Consider the following 21,618-nt stretch of genomic DNA (forward strand, 5'->3'; position numbering starts at 1 on the left):
CCCTACTGGGGGGTGCCTCCCAGTTAGGCTACTCAGGGGTCAGGGACCCACTTGAGGAAGCAGTCTGCCCATTCTCAGATCTCACACTCCATGCTGGGAGAACCACTACTCTCTTCAAAGCTGTCAGACAGGGACATTTAGCTCTGCAGAGGTTTCTGCTGCCTTTTGTTCAGCTATGCCTTGCCCCTAGAGGTGGAGTCTACAGAGGCAGGCAGGCAGGCTTCCTTCAGCTGTGGTGGGCTCCACCCCGTTCCAGCTTCCCTGCTGCTTTGTTTACCTACTGAATCCTCAACAATGGTGGGCGCCCCTCCCCCAACCTCGCTGCCACCTTGCAGTTTGATTTCAGGCTGCTGTGCTAGCAATGAGCAAGGTTCCGTGGACTTGGGACCCTCTAAGCCATGCGCAGGATATAATCTCCTGGTGTGCCATTTGCTAAGACCATTGGAAAAGCACAGTATTAGGGTGGTAGTGATCCGATTTTCCAGGTGCCATCTGTCACAACTTTCCTTGGCTAGGAAACTTGCACCAAAAAAGAAAAAAAAAAAGGTCATGTCACTGTTTGGTGGTCTGCTGTCAGTCTGATCCACTACAGTTTTCTGAATCCTGGTGAAACCATTACATCTGAGAAATATGCTCAGCAAATTGATGAGATGCACTGAAAACTGCAACTCCTGCAACCAGTCTTGGTCAACAGAAAGGGCCCAATTCTCCACGACAACAACAAACTGCACGTCGCACAACCAACACTTCAAAGGTTGAACTAATTGGGCTATGAAGTTTTGCCTCATCCGCCAAATTTACCTGACCTCTAGCCAACTGACTACCATTTCTTCAAGGATCTTGACAACTTTTTGCAGAGAAAATGCTTTCACAACCAGCAGGATGCAGAAAATGCTTTCCAAGAGTTCATCGAATCCCGAAGCATCGATTTTTATGCTACAGGAATAAACAAACATATTTCTCATTGGAAAAAATGTATTAATTGTAATGGTTTTTATTTTGATTAATAAAGATGTGTTTGAGCCTAGTTATAATAATTTAAAATTCACAATCCAAAACCACAATTACTTTTGCATCAACCTAATAATTGTACACATTTATGGGGGCATGTAGTGATGTTTCACTACACATAAGGTACAGTGATCAGATCAGGTTAATTAAGAGAGCTATCATCTCAAACATTTAATATTTCTCTGTGTTGGGAATATTCAATATTCTCCTTCTAGCTATTTGGAACTGCATAGTACATTATTGTTAACTATAGTCATCCTAAAGTGCTGTAGAACATTAGAATGTATTCCTCTTATTTAACTGTAATTTTGTCTTGTCTCCCTTAACAAATTTCTCACTGTCTTTGCCTTTCCCTACCCTTCCCAGCCTCTATCATCCTCTGTTCTAGTTTTTTCTTCTATGAGATCAACTTTTAAAGCTTCTCACTATGAGTGAGAACAAGCTTTGTTTGACTTTATGTTCCTAAAACAAAGGTTTTAATAAAACACTACAAAAGGTTGGGCAGGCCAAAGGTACCCCAACATAAAAGGCCCCCAAAGAAGTCTGATCTATTTACCCTAAAAGCCAGAAAGGAAAGATTACAATGAGACACCTGACCAAAAATTGCAGGGGGCTATGATTAGGGAGGTTAATCAACTGACAAAAGGGCCAAGGTCCCTTTGCTAAACATCTTGCTGGAAACCCAAGCTTTGTGCACAAGAGTGGGTGAAATGGTCAGGAGTTGGAGAAGAAAAACTCCAGCGCTCCTTGATACCAAAGCCCACACGTGCTGTGGTGAAGCCCCGACATGGGCTCTGGTTAGATTTACAGAATATACAATTGTAAAGGCTGATAGGATTATGAAAATTGGATTATTTGAACAGGCTTTATGTAAGGAAGCAGTGTCTCCTTTGCCTGAGTACTTTCTTTGTTTGTTTGTTTTTGTTTTGTTCTCTTTTGTTTTGTTTGAGACAAGTCTCGCTCTGTCACCCAGGCTGGAGTGCAGTGGCGTGATCTCGACTCACTGCAATCTCCGCCTCCTGGGTTCATGCCATTCTTCTGCCTCAGCCTCCACAGTAGCTGGGACTACAGGTGCCCGCCGCCACACCCGGCTAATTTTTTGTATTTTTAGTAGAGATGGGGTTTCACCGTGTTAGCCAGGATGGTCTCAATCTCCTGACCTCGTGATCCGCCCGTCTGGGCCTCCTAAAGTGCTGGGATTACAGGCCTGAGCCACTGTGCCTGGCCTGCCTGAGTGTTTTGTGGGAAGGGGTATTGTCTGGCTGGAGAACACTTCTCCTACCTAGTATTATAAAACTGAAATCTGTTGATGAAGTCCTAATGGAGACTACAGTTAGGAATGTAAGAGTTGAGGGAATTAAGGTGAACATTTGAATGAAAACTAATATGTTTGGGCAGGCTTTATGTGAAGTGCTTGCATCTCCTTTACGTGATTGTATTATGGGAATAGATGTTGTATCTGACTGGGGAATGTTTCCCCTACCTAGCACTGTAAAACAGAAGGCATATATATCCAACCTCCAAGCAATATTAATTGAACATGATAAACGGGAACCAGTAAAATTGTCTGAGCCCAGACAGTGTAGATTAGAAGCTGGAACACTGGTACGAACAAATTCTCAGTGTGATAGCCCTGGAGGGGGTGGGGTGGGGATAACATAAACCAGGACTTATGGCAAAAGCCTGTGAGTGCCTCCCAGTGATGAACACTGGGACTTCGAATTAGAGAATTTCCACTTGAGGATCACTTATTACCTCGTGATTGGACATTAACTAAAGCTACCTCAGTGGCTGAAGAACATAAAATGATCTTAAATTCTGAAATACCCATGATATCTTGGGTGATGTCAGAGAAACAATCTACTGGGGTTAGGGGGAAGGTAGTGTTCAGAAGTATTCCATTAAAATGAGTTCAGTGGAAATAGAATTCAATGGAAATGGTTTATACAGGATCATGCTATCTGGGAGTGCAAGGAGGAGGCACTCACAAACAGAGAGCCTCTTTCACCCTAGGACTGATTCCAGAACTGTGTGAGGACCTTCTGAGTTATATTAGTTGTACAGTGCCCTATAAACCATTCTTAACTGAGCACTAAGAGCTTTTTGTTCTGTGGACAGCAATTCCAAGGTGAACAAACATCCTGTTTGGAAGGCCACCACTTTGTTTGAAGAAGGCAAAACCAAATAAGCTCAGTGGGTTGAATTGCATGCTGTTTACCTAGCATGATGGCATGATGGAAGAATTGAACAGTGTGAAAAGCCCCTATGTTGGGGCCAGTGGCCTGGCCATACACTCAGGCCAGAGGGCAATGGAAACCTGGCCTAGTAAAAGGATGGTCATATGGGGCATGGTCCTATGAGAATTTGACAGGTTCATTAAAGTAGGACATGTCAATGCCCTTCAGAAGAATCCCTTTCCAGATTTCAAAGGTAATTGGAATTGGTAAACAGACGTCCCTGTGTGCTTGCTTAAGGTGGTCACCTGGCTCTGTGAAATGAACGAACGCTGGGGTAGGGCAGCAATGCAGCTGGAATGAATCTAGGCATATTCCTTTTGCATTCTCTGAGGCACAAAATGCTAATAAGAACTGCTCTGTTTACCAACAAGACGCAGACATTCCAGAGGGCTATGTGGCAGACTTTGGTGGGAAGGCCCTGAACTTAGCTGGCAAGTGAGACTGATGGTGGTAGCCCTGGGATCGGGGAGCTACAAATGGGTCTTGACCAGAATAGACGCTGTCTCTGGACTGGGCTTTGCTTACCTGGTGGAAGATGCAAATACTCAGAATGCCATAAAAGAACTGGAATAGAAGATATTGCACCAATTTGGATGGCCGAGTCACATTTCCTCAGACCAAGAAATACACAATATAGCCTATAATGTCCAACAGTGGGCAGACAGATCTCCTCCTCAGAATAATAGTTTGATAGAAAACTGGAACAGACAACTAAAACATTGGTTGTCTGAAATGGAAGGAGATCAAGGCATGAAGGGCTGATTTGCACACTTCACAAGTGTGTGCTCACACTCAGCAGGAGGGGATGAAGGAGTGCCCCCACCAGATAGATTCCTCTGATTTCCTGATGAATCTGGGAAGGAGGAGATGGGGAGAATGCTGGTGTGACTATGCAATTCTTAGTAGGGAAAGAATATGCTGATATAATGACTATAAATTTTTTATCTTCTTCACACTATATCAACTTTTTTTTTCTTTTTCCTACCTGATGCAGTGGTTATAGGATCAGGGCTGATTCCAACTACAAAAAAAGCATAAATTCCTAAGGGCCTGATGGGGTGGGTTGTGCTCTGATCCCATCTGTAAAAATTGGGGTTCATAGTAAATGCATTTATATTTTACCAGGTGGTAGAAATACCTCACTAGTTCTGCACCTGTGTAACTTCACCCTATCTGAATGGGAGTGGACTAAGGGGGAGGCACTTGCTAGACTAGCATTGTTGCCTGCAATCTGGACTAGCACAGTGGTCAAAACTAATGTACCTTCCAAAAGTTGGAAAGTTTAGGTAAAAATGGGGAGAAGGAGGAAGAGTAGCTGAGGGCAAAGGAATGAATAAATGGGTTGTGTAATGAGGGAAATCCAATATATACTAACACCTCAAAAGAGGCTCAGAGCAAGTGATGATATTGTCTCTTAGCTCAATTATACAGATGCCTAAAAGGCTAAAACTGTAATTTTGTAGAGTCCAGTCTTGCTTTTGGAACCCAATAAGATCTCTCCAATAAGTCTACTAACCCAAGTGGTCTCTCCCTGGGAGACATTTTCATACAATATAGTGATGGAGTGAGACTAATTATTAATGATAGAATGGGATTCTAGTAATGTGCCAGTATTTTTTTGAGTTCTATATTGTTTGCTGTAAAGGGTCTCTGGCTAGAGTGACCCAAAAGGATGGACTGTGACATCTTAAGAAATGCGTATTTGGGTCCTGGCCTCAGCCAGGGACCCCTGCAGTCTGGAACATCCAACAAAAGAATCATGGGCACAGCACCAGTGATAGGAGGGGCCTCCTCCAAGGCCCAGGAGCAAACCTGGTGAGGGGGTTACCTCTCCTCCACTGCAAAGCAGAGTCTGGCTGCAAATGAAAGGAAATACAGAGGAGACACACTGCTAAGAGCCTATCTACTGCCCATTACCCTTAAGCCACTCTGTATCTTTTAAGATCTAGTAGATCATAGCCTAAACTATCACATCAAAAATATTTTGCTATCATGCCCTCCTGTGAAACCAAGGGCATGAACTTAACCACAAATAAAGACCCTGAACAGAACCTTGACCTTCTGAAAACACCCAGAAGCCAACTGACAATACTCAACTTACACCACAGTAAAAGGAACATAAGCCCCCCCAGATGAGAAAGAATCGGTGCAAGAACTCTGGCAATTCAGAAAGCCACAGCATCCCCTTACCTCCAGATGAGTTCACTAGCTTTCCAGAAATGACTCTTAACCAGACTGAAATGACAGGCATAGAACTCAGAATGCAGATGGCAAGAAAGCTCATCAAGATTCAGGAGAAAGTTGGAACCTAACCCAAGAAATCCAGTAAAACAATCCAAGACCTGAAAGACAAAATAGCCATTTTAAGAAAGAACCAAACTGAACTTCCAGAGCTAAAAAAATTCACTACAATAATTCTATAATATAATTAGAAGTATTATCAGCAGAATAGACCAAGATGAGGAAAGAATCTCACAGCACAAAGACCAGTTCTTCAAATTGACTCAGTCAGACAAATATTAAAAAAAAAAATTAATGAACAAAAAAACTTCCAAGAAATATGTAGAGACCAAATCTACAACTCATTGGCATTCCTGAGAGAAAAAAAAGAGAATAAGCAACCTTGCAAAATATATGCGGGGTTAGAGTCCACGAAAATTTCTCCAATCTCGCTAGAGAGGTTAACATGCAAATTCAGGAAACACAGAGAACCCCAGGTAGATGCTATACAAGATGACCATCCTCAAGGAGCATAGTCATCAGATTCATCAACTTCAACACAAAAGAAAAAATCTTAAAGGCAACTAGAGAGAAGGGTCAAGTAACATACAGAGAGAACCCCATCAGGCTAGCAGCAGACCTATCAGCAGACATCTTACACCCCAGAAGAGATTGGGGGCCTATTTTTAGTGTCCTTAAAGAAAAGAAATACCAACCAAGAATTTATATTCCTCCAAACTAAGCTTCATAAGTGAAGGAGAAACAAAATCCTCTCAGACAAGCAAATGCTGAGGGACATTGTTTCAACTAAACCAGCCTTACAAGAGGTCATTAAGGGAGTGATAAACATGGAATCAAAAGAACAATACTGGTTACCACAAAATCACACCAAGAATATAGCCCACAGGTACTATAAAGCAACTAAACAACCAAGTCTACGTAATAACCAGCTAACAACACAGCAACAGGCTCAAAATCTCAAATGCCTATACTAACCCTGAATGTAAATGGCCTAAATGCCCCCACTTGAAAAGGCACACAGTGACAAGCCAGATAAAAGACAAGACCCAACCATCTGCTGTCTTCAAGAGACCCATCTCACATGTAGTGACACCCACAGGTTCAAAGTAAAGGGATGGAGAAATATCTACTATGCAAATGAAAAACTAAAAAGAACAAGAGTCACTATGTTTATATCAGATAAAATAGACATTAAATCAATTTCTATTAAGAAGAACACACACAATACCATTCAGGCCATAGGCATGGGCAAGGACTTCATGACTAAAACACCAAAAGCAACAGCAACAAAAGCCAAAATTGACAAATGGGATCTAACTAAACAGAAGAACTTCTGCACAGCAAAAGAAACTACCATCAGAGTGAACAGGCAACCTACAGAATGGGAGAAAATTTTTACAATCTACCCATCTGACAAAGGGCTAATATCCAGAATCTACAAATAACTTATGCAAATTTACAAGAAAAAAATCAGACAACCCTATCAAAAAGTGGACAAAGGATATGAACAGGCACTTCTCAAAAGAAGACATTTATGCAGCCAACAGACACACGAAAAAATGCTCATCATCACTGATCATCAGAGAAATGCAAATCAAAACCACAATGAGATACCATCTCACACCAGTTAGAATGGCGATCATTAAAAAGTCAGGAAACAACAGGTGCTGGAGAGGATGTGGAGAAATAGGAATGCTTTTACACTGTTGGTGGGACTACAAACTAATACAACCATTGTGAAAGACAGTGTGGTGACTCCTCAAGGATCTAGAACTAGAAATACCATTTGACCCAGTCATCCAATTACTGGGTATATACCCAAAGGATTATAAATCATTCTGCTATAAAGACACATACACACGTATGTTTGTTGCGGTACTATTCACAATAGCAAAAACTTGGAACCAACCCAAAAGTCCATCAATGATAGACTGGATTAAGAAAATGTGGCACATACATACCATGGAATACTATGCAGCCATAAAAAAGGATGAGTTCATGTCCTTTGCAGGGACATGGATGAAGCTGGAAACCATCATTCTGAGCAAACTATTACAAGGACAGAAAAGCAAACATTGCATGTTCTCACTCATAGGTGGGAACTGAACAATGACAACACTTGGACACAGGGTGGGGAACATCACACACCAGGGCCTGTGGGTGGGGTGGGGGCAGGGGGGAAGGATAGCATTAGGAGATATACCTAATGTAAATGATAAGTTAATGGGTGCAGCACACCAACATGGCACATGTATACATACGTAACAAACCTGCACATTATGCACATGTACCCTAGAACTTAAAGTATAATAATAATTAAAAAAAAGACAACAGAAAAAGGACAAAGAAAGGTATTACATAATGCTAAAAGGTACAATTCAACAAGAAGAATTAACTATCCTAAATAAATACACACCCAACAGTGGAGTCCCCCAATTCATGAAACAATTCTTCTTGGACTACAAAAAGACGTAGACAACCACACAATAATAGTGGGAGACTTCAACATTCCACTGACAGCATTAGATAGATAATTGAGGCAGAAAACAAACAAAGAAACTCTAGACTTAAACTTGACTCTTGGCCAATTAGACCTAAAAGGCATCTACAGAGCACTCCACCAAACAACCGCAGAACAAATATTCTTCTCACCTGCACACAGAACAAATTCCTTTTTTATTTTTATTTTTATTTTTTGAGATGGAGTTTCACTCTTGTTGCCCAGACTGGAGTGCAATGGTGTGATCTTGGCTCTCTGCAACCTCCGCCTCCCAGGTTCAAGTGATTCTTCTGCCTCAACTTCCTGAGTATCTCTGGGATTATAGGCACCTGCTACCATGGCCAGCTTTTTTTTTTTTGTATTTTTAGTAGAGACCGTGTTTCACCACACTGGCCAGGCTGGTCTCGAACTCCTGACCTCAAATGATCTGCCCGCCTTGGCCTCCCAAAGTGCTGGGATTACAGGTATAAGCCACCACACCTGGCCACACAGAACATATTCTAAGATTAACTACATGCTCAGTCATAAAGCAAGTGTTAAAATTTTTTTGTAAAGTTGAAATCATACCAAGCACACTCTCGGACCACAGTGCAATAAAAATAAAAATATTATCAAGAACATCTCTCAAAACTGCATAAATACATGGAAATTAAACAACTTACTTCTGAATAACTCCTGGATGAATATCAAATTTAAGGCATAAATCAAAAAACTATTTGAAATTATTGAAAATAGGGATGAAACTTACCAATATCTCTGGGATGCAGCTAAAGCAGTGTTAAGAGGAAAGTTTATAGCACCAAATGTCTTCATCAAGAAGTTAGAAAGATTACATTAACAATGTAAGTTTGCACCTAAAGGAACTAGAAAAAAAGAACAAACCAACCCCAAAGCTAGCAAAAGAAAAGATAACTAAAATTAGAGAAGAAGTTGACATTGAGTTGCAAAAATTCATACAAATGATCAATAAAGCTACAAGTTGGTTATTAGTAAAAACAAACAAGATCAATAGACCTCTAGCTAGATTAACAAAATCAAAGAAGATCCAAATAAGCACAACCAGAAATGACAAAAATGATGTTACACCTGATACCACAGAAATACAAATGATCCTCAGATAATATTATGAACAACTCTATGTGCACAAATTAGAAAATCTAGAGAAAACAAATAAATTCCTGGCAATATTCAATCTCCTAAGATTGAATAAGGAAGAGATTGAAATCCTGAAGAGACTAATGAAACTCTGAAATTGAATCAGTAACAACAACAATAACAAAGATCCTACCACCCAAAAAAAAGTCCTGGATCAGATGAATTCAGTCAAATTCTACCACATGTACAGAGAAGAACTGAGACCAATTCTACTGAAACTATTCCAAGAAAATCCAAGAGGAGGGACTCCTCTCTAACTCATTCTATGAATCCAGCATCAGCGTAATGCCAAAATCTGGTATAGACACAATTAAAAAACAAACAAACAAACAAAAAACTTCTGACCAATATCCCTGATGAACATAGACACAAAATTCCTCAACAAAATACTAGCAAACCAAATTCAGCAGCACATCAAAAAGTTAATATACGATGATCAAGTAGGCTTTATCCCTGAGATGCAAGAATTGGTTCAACAAGTACAAATCAATAAATGTGATTTGTCACATAAACAGAATTTAAAGCAAAAACAATATGTTCATCTCAATAGACAAGAAAAGAACTTTTTATAAAATCTGACATCCTTTCATGTTAAAAACCCTCAACAGACTAAGCATTAAAGGAGCACAGCTCAAAATAATAAGAGCCATCTATGACAAACCCAGAGCCCACATCATACTGAATGGGCAAATCTGGAAGCATTCCCCTTGAGATATGGAACAAGACAAAAATGTTGACTCTCATCACTCCTATTAAACATAGCCCTGGAAGTCTTAACTAGAGCAATCAGGCAAGAAAAAGAAATAAAAGGCATCTAAACAGGAAAAGAAGAAGTCAAACTGTCTCTCTTCACTGATGATATAATTCTAGACTTAGAAAACCCTAAAGAATCCATGAAAAGGCTACTAGAACTGATAAATTATTTTAGTAAGTTTCCAGGATACAAAGTCAATGTACAAAAATTACTAGCATTTCTATACATCAATAACATCCAGGCTGAGAGTCAAATCAAGAACACAATCCCATTTACAATAACCACAAATAAATGAAATACCTAGGAATATAGCTAACTGGGGAAGTGAAAGATCTCTACAAGGAGAACTATGAAACACTGCTCAAAGAAATTGGAGATGACACAAATAAGTGGAAAAACATTCAATGCTCATGGATAGGAAAAATCAGTATCATTAAAATGGCCATACTGCCTAAAGCAATTTACAGATTCAATGCTATTCCCATCAAACTACCTGTGCTGATTCTTCACAGAGTTAGAAAAAACAATCCTAAAATTCATATGCAACCAAAAGGGAGCCAGAATCATCATAGCAATCCTAAGCAAAAACAACAAAGCCAGAGGCATCACATTACCCAACTTCAGACTATACTATAAGGATTCAGTAACCAAAATAGCATGATACTGGTACAAAAATGGACACACAGACCAATGGAACAGAAAAGAAAACTCACAAATAAAACCACACACCTAAAACCATCTGATCTTTGACAAGGTCAACAAACACAAGCAATGGGGAAAGGACTCCCTATTCAGTAAATGGTGCTGGGATAACTGGTCAGCCATATGCAGAAGAATGAAACAATTGAAACACAGCCACACCCATTTGCATAGGTATCATCCATGGCTGCCTTTACTATCACAGCAGTTGCCAAAGAGAGAACATGGCCTGCAAAACCTAAAATATTTACTATCTGGCACTTTATAGAAAAAGTTTGCTGATACTCTAATTTGGATCACTGAGTGACCATATGGAGGGCAACCACATTGTTGACCTGAACAACAACACTCTACTTCTTCATGTAAATGAAAAATAAGCCATTGAAATTCTGGGCCTATTTGAACCATAGTTTACCCTACTCTCACTAATAATTCTTGCTTAGCAGTCACAGGGTGATTGACTGGTGAATGTACATGGCCCGATCGTCAGTTGTTTGAGCCATTGAGGCTGACTACTTATGCCCATGGGAGTATAGCTCTCTCCTCTGAGACCCACTAACAGGCCAAAAATTCCTCCAGATACTCTGATCAGTCAGTCCTAGGACCTGATTGACCTCAGGGAGTCTGACCTCCTAAGTATAACGGTCCTGGGAAGGTGTAAACATAATACAATTTCTGCCCATTGAACTGAATGTTAACAGGAAGACGTTCTGTGAAGGAAATGACCTTGGTGATGATGACCCTTCCCAAAGGTAGGTAACCCTTGCCTTGTCACCTACCTGGTGGTCATGATGGCGATCAAGGCTGGCCCTGCTTTCAAGTAACTAACTGGTCTTCAATGGTTCACTTTTCCCATTGAGTGACTTTTTTCAGTTACACACTCTTGTAAACTAGAAGTGCTTTTACTGGCATTTCTTTATGCGCTGCTTTATTTTTGCCATCATTTTAATTTAAAAAACGCAGTCACACATATTTCCATGCATACCTCTAATTTATGGCAGGTTATACAGGTCTTGCACTTATGGAAACAGTATAAAGTCTCCTTTTTGAGTGAGCATGTTGAAGTAAAAAGAGTGACTTCTTTTAAAGAAAACTGCTCATAGAAGTACAGATGATACACTGATGAGGCAAAAAACCATGATATTAGTGTGAGAATAACTGAGGTTCCAGAAACACTGCACATGCCTAGGAGAATGTCATAGAATCCTGGATTCATGGAGTGCGGAGCCACAGTGAAGGGTGCGTGAGAGATCCCCTCCCCCAGAGCCACCCCCTGTCTTTCCACAAGGAATTCCCAAATGTCAGTGGATTCTCAGACTTCTGTCTCCCAGTTCAGTGTTCTCCGCCACAAAAGCTACACCTGATCAATCCCATGGTTCAGAGACTAAGCTGAGTGAGGGGCCCAGCAGGACATGGACTTGCTGCGCCCAATGCCTGCTCTAATACGAGCTCTCCATATATCTGCTGAGTAAACTGATGGAGGTGGAAGGATTTGGGGGAGTTCATTTAAAGCCCCCAGATATGCCCACTCTCCCAAGTCCTGCCCAACTGCTTAGAAGTTAAGGCCAGTTCCTAGGATTTTACTTTCCACGTCATATAGTTCCACATGGGAAACCAGAGGGATTCCCCAGGGAAAAGCAATGACCCAAATCAACTGCCACTTAAACAAGAGACGTATTGCTTACAGTTAAAGTAATGTAGGGAAATTATACTTATTATGCAAAAAAGAGATCTATTGTAAGGCTTGATAGGCTCCAGCCTCACCCATCACATCTGCAGAGTCATCATGAACCAGAAATGGGTTTCAGAGGCTGCTGCCAGAGGTAGGCAAAACCTAGGAGTGGACAAAAAATTCTCTGTTTGCAGAATTGGCTGGTGTTCCAAATGGGCATGTGATTGAGCAGTGGATGAGGAGAAGAATTCATTCTTACCTTTTATATTTTGTGAGCAAAGCGTCATGAAAATCATCAGCCAAGAGCCAAGGCTGTTTCCCAGGTTGCAAAGGCCAGCTGGCTGGGGCATGAGGCAGGATGGTTAATGGGCGTGTGTGCTCATGTACGCCCTTGCATATGTGTGTGTGTGCGCATATGCACTTGTGTGTTGTGCTGAGTGAGTGGGAGTAACCTGGTTTTCTACTTAGGAGGGCCACCCAGATTTTCGCCTGTGGATAGAGATAGGGATGCTTTTTCTTTCTCTCTCTCTCTCTTTTTTTTTATTATTATTATACTTTAAGTTCTAGGGTACATGTGCATAACGTGCAGGTTTGTTACATATGTATACTTGTGCCATGTTGCTGTGCTGCACCCATCAACTTGTCAGCACCCATCAACTCGTCATTTACATCAGGTATAACTCCCAATGCAATCCCTCCCCCCTCCCCCCTCCCCCTGCCCCATGATAGGCCCCGGTGTGTGATGTTCCCCTTCCCGAGTCCAAGTGATCTCATTGTTCAGTTCCCAACTATGAGTGAGAACATGAGGTGTTTGGTTTTCTGTTCTTGTGATAGTTTGCTAAGAATGATAGTTTCCAGCTGCATCCATGTCCCTACAAAGGACACAAACTCATCCTTTTTTATGGCTGCATAGTATTCCATGGTGTATATGTGCCACATTTTCTTAATCCAGTCTGTCACTGATGGACATTTGGGTTGATTCTAAGTCTTTGCTATTGTGAATAGTGCCGCAATAAACATACGTGTGCGTGTGTCTTTATAGCAGCATGATTTATAAGCCTTTGGGTATATACCCAGTAATGGGATGGCTGGGTCATATGGTACATCTAGTTCTAGATCCTTGAGGAATCGCCATACTGTTTTCCATAATGGTTGAACTAGTTTACAATCCCACCAACAGTGTAAAAGTGTTCCTATTTCTCCACATCCTCTCCAGCACCTGTTGTTTCCTGACTTTTTAATGATCGCCATTCTAACTGGTGTGAGATGGTATCTCATTGTGGTTTTGATTTGCATTTCTCTGATGGCCAGTGATGATGAGCATTTTTTCATGTGTCTGTTGGCTGTATGAATGTCTTCTTTTGAGAAATGTCTGTTCATATCCTTTGCCCACTTTTTGATGGGGCTGTTTGTTTTTTTCTTGTAAATTTGTTTGAGTTCTTTGTAGGTTCTGGATATTAGCCCTTTGTCAGATGAGTAGACTGCAAAAATTTTCTCCCATTCTGTAGGTTGCCTGTTCACTCTGATGGTAGTTTCTTTTGCTGTGCAGAAGCTCTTTAGTTTAATTAGATCCCATTTGCCAATTTTGGCTTTTGCTGCCGTTGCTTTTGGTGTTTTAGACATGAAGTCTTTGCCCATGCCTATGTCCTGAATGATACTACCTAGGTTTTCCTCTAGGGTTTTTATGGTATTAGGTCTAACATTTAAGTCTCTAATCCATCTTGAATTAATTTTCGTATAAGGAGTAAGGAAAGGATCCAGTTTCAGCTTTCTACTTATGGCTAGCCAATTTTCCCAGCACCATTTATTAAATAGGGAATCCTTTTCCCATTTCTTGTTTCTCTCAGGTTTGTCAAAGATCAGATGGCTGTAGATGTGTGGTATTATTTCTGAGGACTCTGTTCTGTTCCATTGGTCTATATCTCTGTTTTGGCACCAGTACCATGCTGTTTTGGTTACTGTAGCCTTGTAGTATAGTTTGAAGTCAGGTAGCATGATGCCTCCAGCTTTGTTCTTTTGACTTAGGATTCTCTTGGAGATGCGGGCTCTTTTTTGGTTCCATATGAACTTTAAAGCAGTTTTTTCCAATTCTGTGAAGAAACTCATTGGTAGCTTGATGGGGATGGCACTGAATCTATAAATAACCTTGGGCAGTATGGCCATTTTCACGATATTGATTCTTCCTATCCATGAGCATGGTATGTTCTTCCATTTGTTTGTGTCCTCTTTTATTTCACTGAGCAGTGGTTTGTAGTTCTCCTTGAAGAGGTCCTTTACATCCCTTGTAAGTTGGATTTCTAGGTATTTTATTCTCTTTGAAGCAATTGTGAATGGAAGTTCATTCATGATTTGGCTCTCTGTTTGTCTGTTACTGGTGTATACAAATGCTTGTGATTTTTGCACATTGATTTTGTATCCTGAGACTTTGCTGAAGTTGCTTATCAGCTTAAGGAGATTTTGGGCTGAGACAATGGGATTTTCTAAATATACAATCATGTCATCTGCAAACAGGGACAATTTGACTTCTTCTTTTCCTAACTGAATACCCTTGATTTCTTTCTCTTGCCTGACTGTCCTAGCCAGAACTTCCAACACTATGTTGAATAGGAGTGGTGAGAGAGGGCATCCCTGTCTTGTGCCAGTTTTCAAAGGGAATTTTTCCAATTTTTGCCCATTCAGTATGATATTGACTGTGGGTTTGTCATAAATAGCTCTTATTATTTTGAGGTACGTTCCATCAACACCGAATTTATTGAGCGTTTTTAGCATGAAGGGCTGTTGAATTTTGTCAAAAGCCTTTTCTACATCTATTGAGATAATCGTGTGGTTCTTGTCTTTGGTTCTGTTTATATGCTGGATTATGTTTATTGATTTGCAAATGTTGAACCAGCCTTGCATCCCAGGGATGAAGCCCACTTGATCATGGTGGATAAGCTTTTTGATGTGCTGCTGAATCCGGTTTGCCAGTATTTTATTGAGGATTTTTGCATCGATGTTCATCAGGGATATTGGTCTAAAAGTCTCTTTTTTTGTTGTGTCTCTGCCAGGCTTTGGTATCAGGATGATGTTGGCCTCATAAAATGAGTTAGGGAGGATTCCCTCTTTTTCTATTGATTGGAATAGTTTCAGAAGGAATGGTACCAACTCCTCCTTGTACCTCTGGTAGAATTCAGCTGTGAATCCATCTGGCCCTGGACTTTTTTTCGTTGGTAGGCTATTAATTATTGCCTCAATTTCAGAGCCTGCTATTGGTCTATTCAGGGATTCAACTTCTTCCTGGTTTAGTCTTGGAAGAGTGTAAGTGTCCAGGAAATTTTCCATTTCTTCTAGATTTTCTAGTTTATTTGCATAGAGGTGTTTATAGTATTCTCTGATGGTAGTTTGTATTTCTGTGGGGTCGGTGGTGATATCCCTTTTATCATTTTTTATTGCGTCTATTTGATTCTTCTCTCTTTTCTTCTTTATTAGTCTTGCTAGCGGTCTGTCAATTTTGTTGATCTTTTCAAAAAACCAACTCCTGGATTCATTGATTTTTTGGAGGGTTTTTTGTGTCTCTATCTCCTTCAGTTCTGCTCTGATCTTAGTTATTTCTTGCCTTCTGCTAGGTTTTGAATGCATTTGCTCTTGCTTCTCTAGTTCTTTTAATTGTGATGTTAGAGTTTCAATTTTAGATCTTTCCTGCTTTCTCTTGTGGGCATTTAGTGCTATAAATTTCCCTCTACACACTGCTTTAAATGTGTCCCAGAGATTCTGGTATGTTGTATCTTTGTTCTCATTGGTTTCAAAGAACATCTTTATTTCTGCCTTCATTTCGTTATGTACCCAATAGTCATTCAGGAGCAGGTTGTTCAGTTTCCATGTAGTTGAGCGGTTTTGATTGAGTTTCTTAGTCCTGAGTTCTAGTTTGATTGCACTGTGGTCTGAGAGACAGTTTGTTATAATTTCTGTTCTTGTACATTTGCTGAGGAGTGCTTTACTTCCAATTATGTGGTCAATTTTGGAATAAGTGCGATGTGGTGCTGAGAAGAATGTATATTCTGTTGATTTGGGGTGGAGAGTTCTATAGATGTCTATTAGGTCTGCTTGCTGCAGAGATGAGTTCAATTCCTGGATATCCTTGTTAACTTTCTGTCTCGTTGATCTGCCTAATGTTGACAGTGGAGTGTTGAAGTCTCCCATTATTATTGTATGGGAGTCTAAGTCTCTTTGTAAGTCTCTAAGGACTTGCTTTGTGAATCTGGGTGCCCCTGTATTGGGTGCATATATATTTAGGATAGTTAGCTCTTCCTGTTGAATTGATCCTTTTACCATTATGTAATGGCTTTCTTTGTCTCTTTTGATCTTTGATGGTTTAAAGTCTGTTTTATCAGAGACTAGTATTGCAACCCCTGCTTTTTTTTGTTCTCCATTTGCTTGGTAAATCTTCCTCCATCCCTTTATTTTGAGCCTATGTATGTCTCTGCATGTGAGATGGGTCTCCTGAATACAGCAGACTGATGGGTCTGGACTCTTTATCCAGTTTGCCAATCTGTGTCTTTTAATTGGAGCATTTAGTCCATTTACATTTAAGGTTAATATTGTTATGTGTGAACTTGATCCTGCCATTATGATATTAACTGGTTATTTTGCTCGTTAGTTGATGCAGTTTCTTCCTAGCCTAAATGGTCTTTACATTTTGGCATGTTTTTGCAATGGCTGGTACCGGTTGTTCCTTTCCATGTTTAGTGCTTCCTTCAGGGTCTCTTGTAAGGCAGGCCTAGTGGTGACAAAATCTCTACGCATTTGCTTATCTGTAAAGGATTTTATTTCTCCTTCACTGATGAAACTTAGTTTGGCTGGATATGAAATTCTGGGTTTAAAATTCTTTTCTTTAAGAATGTTGAATATTGGCTCCCACTCTCTTCTGGCTTGGAGAGTTTCTGCCGAGAAATCTGCTGTTAGTCTGATGGGCTTCCCTTTGTGGGTAACCTGACCTTTCTCTCTGGCTGCCCTTAAGATTTTTTCCTTCATTTCAACTTTGGTGAATCTGGCAATTATGTGTCTTGGAGTTGCTCTTCTCGAGGAGTATCTTTGTGGCGTTCTCTGTGTTTCCTGGATTTGAATGTTGGCCTGCCCTACTAGGTTGGGGAAGTTCTCCTGGATGATATCCTGAAGAGTGTTTTCCAACTTGGTTCCATTTTCCCCCTCACTTTCAGGCACCCCAATCAGACGTAGATTTGGTCTTTTTACATGATCCCATACTTCTTGCAGGCTTTGTTCATTTCTTTTTCTTCTTTTTTCTTTTGGTTTCTCTTCTCGCTTCATTTCGTTCATTTGATCCTCAATTGCTGGTACTCTTTCTTCCAGTTGATCGAGTCGGTTACTGAAGCTTGTGCATTTGTCACGTATTTCTCGTGTCATGGTTTTCATTTCTTTCATTTCATTTATGACCTTCTCTGCATTAATTACTCTAGCCATCAATTCTTCCACTTTTTTTTCAAGATTTTTAGTTTCTTTGCGCTGGGTACGTAATTCCTCCTTTAGCTCTGAGAATTTTGATGGACTGAAGACTTCTTCTCTCATCTCGTCAAAGTCATTCTCTGTCAAGCTTTGATCCGTTGCTGGCGATGAGCTGCGCTCCTTTGCCGGGGGAGATGCACTCTTATTTTTTGAATTTCCAGCTTTTCTGCCCTGCTTTTTCCCCATCTTTGTGGTTTTATCTGCCGCTGGTCTTTGATGATGACGGTGACGTACTGATGGGGTTTTGGTGTAGGTGTCCTTCCTATTTGATAGTTTTCCTTCTAACAGTCAGGACCCTCAGCTGTAGGTCTGTTGGAGATTGCTTGAGGTCCACTCCAGACCCTGTTTGCCTGGGTGTCAGCAGCAGAGGCTGCAGAAGATAGAATATTGCTGAACAGCAAGTGTACCTGTCTGATTCTTGCTTTGGAGGCTTCCTCTCAGGGGTGTACTCCACCCTGTGAGGTGTGGGGTGTCAGACTGCCCCTAGTGGGGGATGTCTCCCAGTTAGGCTACTCAGGGGTCAGGGACCCACTTGAGCAGGCAGTCTGTCCCTTCTCAGATCTCAACCTCCGTGTTGGGAGATCCACTGCACTCTTCAAAGCTGTCAGACAGAGTCATTTGCGTCTGCAGAGGTTTCTGCTGCTTTTGTTGTTTACTGTGCCCTGTCCCCAGACGTGGAGTCCACAGAGACAGGCAGGTTTCCTTGAGCTGCTGTGAGCTCCACCCAGTTCGAGCTTCCCAGCGGCTTTGTTTACCTACTTAAGCCTCAGCAATGGTGGGCGCCCCTCCCCCAGCCTCGCTGCTGCCTTGCCGCGATATTGCAGACTGCTGTGCTAGCAATGAGGGAGGCTCCATGGGCGTGGGACCCTCCCGGCCAGGTGTGGGATATAATCTCCTGGTGTTCCTGTTTGCTTAAAGTGCAGTATTGGGGTGGGAGTTACCTGATTTTCCAGGTGTTGTGTGTCTCAGTTCCCCTGGCTAGGAAAAGGGATTCCCTTTCCCCTTGCGCTTCCCAGGTGAGGCGATGCCTCACCCTGCTTCAGCTCTCGCTGGTCGGGCTGCAGCAGCTGACCAGCACCGATTGTCTGGCACTCCCTAGTGAGATGAACCCAGTACCTCAGTTGAAAATGCAGAAATCACCAGTCTTCTGTGTTGCTCGCGCTGGGAGTTGGAGACTGGAGCTGTTCCTATTCGGCCATCTTGCTCCGCCGGGGCCTCTCTCTTTTTTTTTAGACGGAGTTTCACTCTGTCACCAGGCTGGAGTGCAGTGGCGCAATCTCAGCTCACTGCAACCTCCGTCTCCTGGGTTCAAGCAATTCTCCTGCCTCAGTCTTCCAAGTAGCTGGGACTGCAGGCATGTGCCACCACGTCCAAGTCATTTTTGTGTTTTTAGTGGAGTCAGGATTTCACCATGGTGGCCACAATGGTCAGGATGATCTCTTGACCTCGTGATCTGCCCACCTTGGCCTCCCTCAGTGCTGGGATTATGGGTGTGAGCCACCGAACCCAGCCAGGATGCTTTTTATTAGCATGCTGTTTATCAACCAGGTTTCTGTCCTGGATAAAGCAAGGGAGGAACCCTAAAGTTCAGGTCAATCTTTGTAGAGTCAATTAGCTCTGGGGACTGATTCTCTTGCTGTCACAGCATCCTCATTCCCATCACAGAATGGCCCTCACCAGCCCGCAAGTGGCTAGAATGAGTGCTAATGAGCACCCCTTTTTGAATTTGGGTCTCCAGAAGCTTCATTTCAGCTACAGTCCATAGTCTTAGGCAAGAACTCATCAGCAGCTCTGGGACTGTTGTGTGATTTATGGCTGCTGGTTGCCCAGTCTTTCCTTATGTCAATCGTGGTCTGGCCTGGACAAGGGCAGGCTTGCCAGGTAACATTGGGAAAATAGAACATGGCTCTCCAGGTACCTGGCTCTTTTCTTCCTTCCTTCCTTCCTTCCTTCCTTCCTTCCTTCCTTCCTTCCTTCCTTCCTTCCTTCCTTCCTTCCTTTCTTCCTTCCTTCCTCTTTCCTTCTTTCTTTCTTTCTTTCTTTCTTTCTTTCTTTCTTTCTTTCTCTCTTTCTCTCTTTCTCTCTCTCTCTCTTTCTTTCCTTCTTTCCTTCTTTCTTCCTTCTTCTTCTTCTTCTTCTTATTGTTGTTGTTATTATTATTATTATTATTATTTTAGTACAGATGGGGTCTTGCTATGTTTCCCAGGTTGGTCTTGAACTCCTGTCTCCCACATTGGCCCCCTAAAACTGCTAGGATTACAGAGGGGCAGGCATCATGCCCAGCCTCCCCTACCCATTTCTAACCCTTTGGCCTGACCGTGCTCAGCCTGGGTCAATGAACTGACAAGCCAACTGTGTACAAAATCGTGGTGTTTTACCTTAGATAAGGCTGCCAATTAGAGCATCTTCCTGATGTATTAAAGCAAGAAAAATGGCTGCCAGCCACACTGTGCTGGAAGGCAGAAGCCTCAAGTTCTGGTTCTGACTTTGCCATTGAGTTACTGTGTAACCTTAGGCAATCCCTCCCCGTCTCTGGGCCTTAATTTCTTCTGGGAATAAAGAACGGACTTGGTTGAGCCTATGTATTAGTCTGCTTAGGCTGCCAGAACAAAATATCACAGACTGAGTGGCTTAAACAACAGAAATCAATTTAAGATCGTGAGACAGCATTAATCTCACAGGGTTATTTTGAGAACTGAGATCCTGCATACAAAACTCTTGGCATAGTGTTTGCCACACAGTAAGCTCTCAGTAAATATTTGTCAATGAATGTATGAAGAAATAAAAGTGGAAAATGCAAATAAGTAAAAACACTGACAAGGTTACAGCCAGAAAATGGCTGTTGTAATTCTAATTAGGTATATAGCCTTCCAGTATTTTCCTATGCAGACAAATACGTATGTCACTACTAAAATGGGATATTATACTTATCTAGATATTCCAAAAATATTTCATTATTTTAATGAAATATAAGTCACAAACCATAAAATTCACCTTTTTAAAGTGTACACGCTAGTAGTTTTTAGTATATTCCCAGAGGTGTGCTAACATCATCACTATTTAATCCCAGAACATTTTTACTACCCCCAAGATAAAACTCATGCCCATTAGCAGTCATTCCTCATTCCCGTCTCTTTCCCCTTCCAAAGGCCCCGGCAACACCTTTCTGTCTCCATGGATTTGCCTATTCTGCGTAATATGCCTGTTAAATATTAAATTAATATGTAATCTAAATTACATATAAAAAGCATCATACAACGTGTGACCTTTCGTGGCTGGCTTCTTTCCTTTAAAATGTTTTCCAGCTTCATCCACGTTGTAGCATGTTCTTCTTATGGCTGGATGATATGCCTCTGCATGCATAGACCACACTTCATTTCCACATTCATCAGGTCATGGACATTTGGGTTTTTTTCTACTTTTTGGTTAGTATGAATGACACTGCTCTTTGTGTACAAGTTTTTTTATGGACATGTTTTCAGTTCTCTTGGGTAGCCACCTAGGAGGGGAATTGCTGGGTCATATGGAGATTCTATGTAGAACTTTCTGAGGAGCTGCCTACACCACACAACAGTTTGTAACCTGTTATTTTCTCCTTTCATAACGCATCCTGTCTTCATTGTTAGCAAATAGCTGTGCACATCACTATTTTGAGTGAATACATCATATCTCCTTAGCCAGCTGTACCAGAGTGTGTTTAGTGAATTCCCTATTGTTGGACATTTAATGATCCCATGAAAGAGGCTTTAAGTGACTTCCTTGTGTCCCCAGCAGCTTGTAAATGACAGCTTTCCAGGTGTGCCCAGAGCACTCTGTATCACCCTGATTCGGTGATTTCACATTGCTTTGA

This window comes from Macaca nemestrina, chromosome 18, assembly GCF_043159975.1.
Source record: "Macaca nemestrina isolate mMacNem1 chromosome 18, mMacNem.hap1, whole genome shotgun sequence".
NCBI lineage: Eukaryota > Metazoa > Chordata > Mammalia > Primates > Cercopithecidae > Macaca > Macaca nemestrina.